A 6,053-nucleotide genomic window follows, 5' to 3' on the forward strand; every position below is an offset into this window, starting at 1 on the left:
GAGTGTAGATTCAAATGCTAAACAGATGTGGCCAGAAGTACACCCAGACAAGGCCAGCAAGTATCATGCAGTAAGAAGCATTAGGGACTGTGGCAAAGGGAGATGTGTGCCCAGGTCAGAGGCAGGCAGGTGCCACTCAGCTCCAGCCAGGCTTACTGTGTGGGAGTGCTGGCTCAGTGGTGCCAGAATTTTTTTTTTTTTTTAGGTTTCTGAAGAAGCTGGAAACCTAGATTTTTGCATGAACAACTCAATCTTGTCAAATGTGCTTGCTAACATCATCTAGCCCAGATGGAGGCCAGATCTGGCTTCAGGGCTACCAGGTGTGATTTCTGAAAGGAAGCCCAGATGGTGGTGTTCAGGTAACTAGGCCATGAGCTGAATTAAGGGCCTGGCAAGGTCATCTCAAGAAATCCTGGCCACCTCCTGTGGGCCCTCCTGGTCCTCATAACTGCTGCCTTGACCCATTATCAAGGTAAAAACCTCTCTCTGCCCCCAGATATGCCCCCCATGACTGACTGGGACCAGAAATCAGGCCTGGAATCTGAAGGGTGCTCTAATGGTGGGATTTCTGGCACCCCCCCCAATGGGAAGGGAGAAGATGTGAACCATGCCCTGAGTTTATGTTCAGTTCAACCATCTCTAGGGCAGGGCCCTGTCTTCCCTCCCTGGTTTTCCTACAGTTCCTGGCACAACTCTGGGACGGAGTCTATTTCTCTGCATGTGTCTGGTGATCCAACATCATGGCGTCTCTTGTCATTGCTGCCGAAATAGCATCTGCTGTGGATTAAGGTTTATATCCCTCAAAATATAATGGTATCTGGAGGGGGAACCTAAGGGAAGCAATTAGGGTCCGACAAGGTCATGATGGTCCCTTATAAGTGGCCATATATTACTGCTCAGGCAAGAAGAGACACCAGAGCATTGGTTCTCCCCTGTCCCTACCCATGTGTATACCCATGAAGATGAGGTCACGTGAGGACACTGCCAGAAGATGGTCATCTGCAAACCAGGGAGAGGGTTCTCACCAGAACTCAACCCTGCTGGTAGCCCAACCAATATATTTCTGCTGTCTAAGCACCCTCGACCTCGCCCTGGTCTGTGGCATTTTGTTATGGCAACCAAGGTGACTGAAAAACATCTCCTGGTTCTCAGTCTTCCTCACCACTGACCCTTCCAGCCACTTTGCAGCCATGGTGGGTTCCCCAAAGTATAAATCATGATTTCCTCTCCCTGGTTCCCCATGAGCCTCAAGGGGCTAGAGTACAAATTCTTCAGGTGACAGAGAAGCCCCGTAGACCTTGGTTCCTGTCAACTAGACTCTTGGCTCTGAGCAGCCTGGCCCACGCCCTTGTTGTCCTCTCCAGCAATGTCCCCTACCTCCCATTTCCCCACCCCCTATTATTCCTCTCCTTCCCTGCCCCCTCCTTGGGGTGAAAAAAATAGTGCAGGGATGAGATCCCAGAAAATGCACATACACGCTTAGCCCACTGGGTTTTCCATCATCTTCCCTAAGGCAGGTACTACCTAAAACATGGCAAAAAGGAGCAATGAAACACACACTCAGGTAGAGCCAACTCTGTCCCCAAGAGAAAGGTGACTTACCTTCCAGAGGAGTTGCTGTTGCCATGAGCTCTTTGTATCTGCCCCTGCCTTATTTATATTGCCGTGAGGGTAGCGACATGGATAAACCAGAGTTAATATTAACAACCAACAGATCATGTTCAAATACTGTCCAAAGCAAACAACAACTGAATCATTTCTGTTATTTTCCCTTTCACATCAGTCCCCAGTGAGACAATGAGCAAAGTAATGGTTATGGTGCCATTTGTGTTACTGGTCATGAATTTGCTCAGGCAGGATTTCTGCAAACATCCACTTAACCCCTCCTGAGAATCATGCTCTGGCCTAGGTATTTGAGGAACAAGATGCTCAAGGTCTGGCCTTCACCTTGAAGAGAACCCTTGGCCCCAAGGAACTCGGTTTAGAGGGAGAGATACACATGTAAAAAGATGGTGGGGCCCATGTGACTAGTCAGGAAGAGTACACATTCCCAGTAAGGAGCTGTGCAAGAGAAGGAAAGGACCCAGTAAATGACCTGGGACCATCAGGAGAGGGTGGGTACCTTTCATCTAGGTCTTTAAAAGATAGGCAGGAGTCTACACATTCTCAGGAAAGTCTGAAGAGGGAATTCTGGATGATGGGGTGGGGTGGGGGTGCCCAGGACTTGGTGGGGAAGGTCAAGGCTGTATGTGTAGGATTATTCCAAATCTAGAAGGAATTTACTTCTCACATGATGGAAAGAAAACACTGACAAATCTTTCCCCCAGTAACAGCTAAGAAGCTGGATGCAATTGTCAAAAACCAACCATTTCTGTGCTCTAGTAATCCACCAAACTTCTATGACAGAGAAGCTTTCATTCGTGAAAAGTACTAAACTTTGGGGTCTATGTGTCACAGAGTCTGTGACATTTTTGTCTGAGGCTGCTTCCTTCAGAACCGGCCTTGCTGGTGGGTAGTCAAATTCACCTGATTTGGAGTATTGTCTATTGAAGTGATGATCCCAGTGGCAAGCAGTGTGTGTGTGCAGGGTGGGTGGAGTTAGCGGGGGGCAGTGGTTCCTCTAGTCTGTGTTTGGGTTTGGGACAATATATAGGCTAGTGGAGTAGCAGGAGGTTAAACAGGGAGTCCCAAGAAGTGTGGCAGCTCTAGGGGCCTGTTGAGCCCTCTGCCTGCAAGCAGAGGGGAGGCTCTGCATCTGTACACATAGACTGGAGCAAGTGCAAGCTACACATACCTCTCTGGTCCATGGAGAAGCAAGAGAGAAGAGTGAAAAGTAAAAATCTGGGTGATACTTGAGAACTGCCTGAGGTTTGAACAGACTCATCAACCTACATCCAGATCCATCAGTGTAGAGTAGAAACTTTATTGGCTTAAGGTATTTGAACACAATTTCTGAGCAATGTGTGGCTGAACAATAAGCAATACGATCATAAGGGTGACCTCTAGGAAGCAGGTTTATGCATAAAATAAGGAAAAGAAAAACAAAAACATCAGTGGCCAGAAGTGGCAGGGGAAACATGTTTTATAGATTCAGTCTAAGCAAATACTACAGAAACACACAAAACCAAAAACCCCCAGGAGGGAAGATTCAGGATCCCGAGTAACTATACCATATTTTGTAAAATGTCCAGCACTCAAGAAAAAAATCTCAAGACATGCAAAGAAACAAGAAAGTGTGACCTTACTCAGGAGAAAAGAGGTCAATAGAAACGGTCTTCAAGTATCCCCAGATACTGAACTTAGCAGCCAAAGACTTCATAGCAGATACATAATAATAATGACAAAAAAAATTTTTTTTAACGGGCAAAAGACTCTACCTGACATTTCACTGAAGAGGACATATACAAATGGCCATTAAACACACGGACATGCAGATTAAACCCACAATGACATAGCATTACACAACTGTTAGGTTGTCATAAACAAGACAGAAAGTACCAAGTGTTGGCAAGGACACGGAGAAACTGGAATCCTCATCTGCAGTGGGTTGGAATGCAGAACACTGATAGTCTGCCATTGCATGGACAGACTCCGACAGCGTTACGGTGAAAGAGAGAAGCCACTCACAGGACTGCATACTGTCAGATTCCATTTCTAGGAGAGGTCCAGAAAAGGCAAGTTTTTATTTTATTTTTTTATTTTATTTTTTTTTAAGGCAAGTTTTTAGAGAGAGAGGCAGATCAGCAGTTTTGCCTGGGGCCAAGAGAAAGTGCCCGGAAAGACTAAAAATGGCTTTGAGGACAGGTTTTGCTATTAGAAGTATTCTAAAGCTGGATTGGAGTGAGGCTGAATTTACTAAAATCATGAAATTATACAAGGAAAATGGGTGGATTTTATGGCATGCAAATTATTAGCTCGATAAAGCTCTTAAAAAAAAAAAAAGATGAGCCATGGCAAGGAGCTTTGTTGGAAGGTTGATGGGCCTGGGGTCACATGGGCCTGGAGGTGAGCAATAGCACCCCCACTGGGGTCTACGGGGGGGGGGGGGGGGGCCGTGTTGAGCAAGTCATTCATCTCCCAGAGCCTTAGCATCCTCCACCGTAATGGAGGAGATGATACCTATTTTGCAGATTGTTCTGAGAGCTTAATGAGATACGGCATGTACAAGTAGGCCCCTCATCCAGGACGCCCTCCTGGCTGACATCTGAAGTTCTATATGGTTCTGAGTCTCCTGATGGCCAACCTGATTGGAGAATCTGCGATGGCTGGTGATCTCTTTTGCCTTTGGCCACTAGATTCTCCACGCTCCTTGTGCCCCAATTTCTAAACTGGGTCTCTGCTTTTGTTGGGCTGCCTGTTGCTGGGGCAGCTTGGGCCTGACCTCCAGTTGGGTCTCACTCTCCTCCTCCTTGGTCCTGGCCTCCCAACGGACCCTCATGTCTGAACTACTTGCCTTGTGGCTTATGTCATCTGCCTCCTTGCCAGGCCCCTGTTTGGACAGGCGCTCCCACCCCTTCTCCATTCTGGGATATAACAGGCTGCTCTTCCAATCCCAAAGCCCTCAGTGGCTCCTTTCTCCCAGGAGCCTCAATGCTGTGCCTCTGCCAACCCACCAACTTCATATCTTACCACTCACTCCTGGGACCTCCCCTCTCCAGCCAGATGGAGTCATTGCTGATAAGCAAACAAGCCCAATAAGGAAAAACAAGGTTTTTCCTTTGCACATGGTGTTCCTCCTACCTAGGATTCCAATTCTCCTTGTCAGGCCACCGCAGCCCTTGTCCACCCTTCAGGATTCAGCTCGGATCTCTCCTTGAGAAAGCCTTTCCTGTCGGCCACCTCTCTCTCCTTCCCCCTTGGCAGAGTTAGGTTCTGTGGACTGCCACAGCACCATGTTCTCACCTCTCTCTTAGCGTCCTGGCCTGCAAAATACATCGTTTTTGATGTATTTCGCCTCGGTCTGTGAAATCTTTGTTGGGGAAATCTGTACATGATATGATGGCCTCCTTCGTCCTGGTCCAGGTAGATGTACGGATGTTCAGTAAATGAACAAATGAGTACATTATATTCCCCCGAGAGACGCTGTCTTCTCTACAGAGAAGCCCCGATTTCCCTTTCTGTATGAGGTGGGCCACTTGGGGCACTTCTTCTTTGCTTGGGGAGCAGGGCCTGAGCCAGAGAGGGGAGATGATACGGCTTCCAATCCTATCTACATCCCTCCGCGGTGTTGTAGGCAACAATGGTTGGCCCCGTGCTGAGTGGAACCCTGTACTGTTGGGCTCCTGTGTCACACACCTGATCTTCAGTGTCTCACATAACCTTCTCACAGCAATCACACTGCACAGGTGCTATTATTACTGGCCCCATTTTAGAGGGATCCGGGCTCAGAGAGGTTCAGCAACTTATCCGTAGCCACACAGCTAGTGGGGAGCTGAGCTAGGACTCACACCTGTGTACACCTGACACCACAGCTGTGCTCTTGACCCAGAACTCCCCGACCAGAGATCTCCTAGCTTTGGTAAATAGACCCTGGACTAAATGGGCAGTGGACAAACTTTTATGGGCAAGGGCTTTTAAAAATTCTTTAAATGCTGCCCCTCAACTTTGTAACTGTGTTATACTATATAGTTATTGTACTAGTTATCGAGAATCACAACACCAGCATCTTTCTTTTAAGTGCCCTGGGCTCTGGGAGATTTTACTTTTTGATCTTAATGAATAAATATGCACCATGGTGGCATATTTTAAAGCTGGAAAAAAAAATAAAGCTGGGCCTCTGAACATATTCTGGGTGGGACCTCGTGGGCAGATGGGCTGGGGGTGTGATGGCACCAGAGATCAGTCACACCTCAGGGAACAAAAGGGGGCCTCCATTTGCACACGGTCCTGAGTTCTGAGTGCGACGGAGGATGTTGGCCTCACCCTGTGAGTGATGCTTTGGGGGAGAGGAGGGGCATTTTGCAGGAATGCCTGCATTGTCTTCCCAGCTGTTAGCTGGGAAATGAGCTAGAAAGGAACACACCTTTTTTGGAAGGGTTTCCAATATGAATAAC

The sequence above is a fragment of the Canis aureus genome, chromosome 9 (genome assembly GCF_053574225.1).
Source record: "Canis aureus isolate CA01 chromosome 9, VMU_Caureus_v.1.0, whole genome shotgun sequence".
In the NCBI taxonomy this organism is placed as follows: domain Eukaryota; kingdom Metazoa; phylum Chordata; class Mammalia; order Carnivora; family Canidae; genus Canis; species Canis aureus.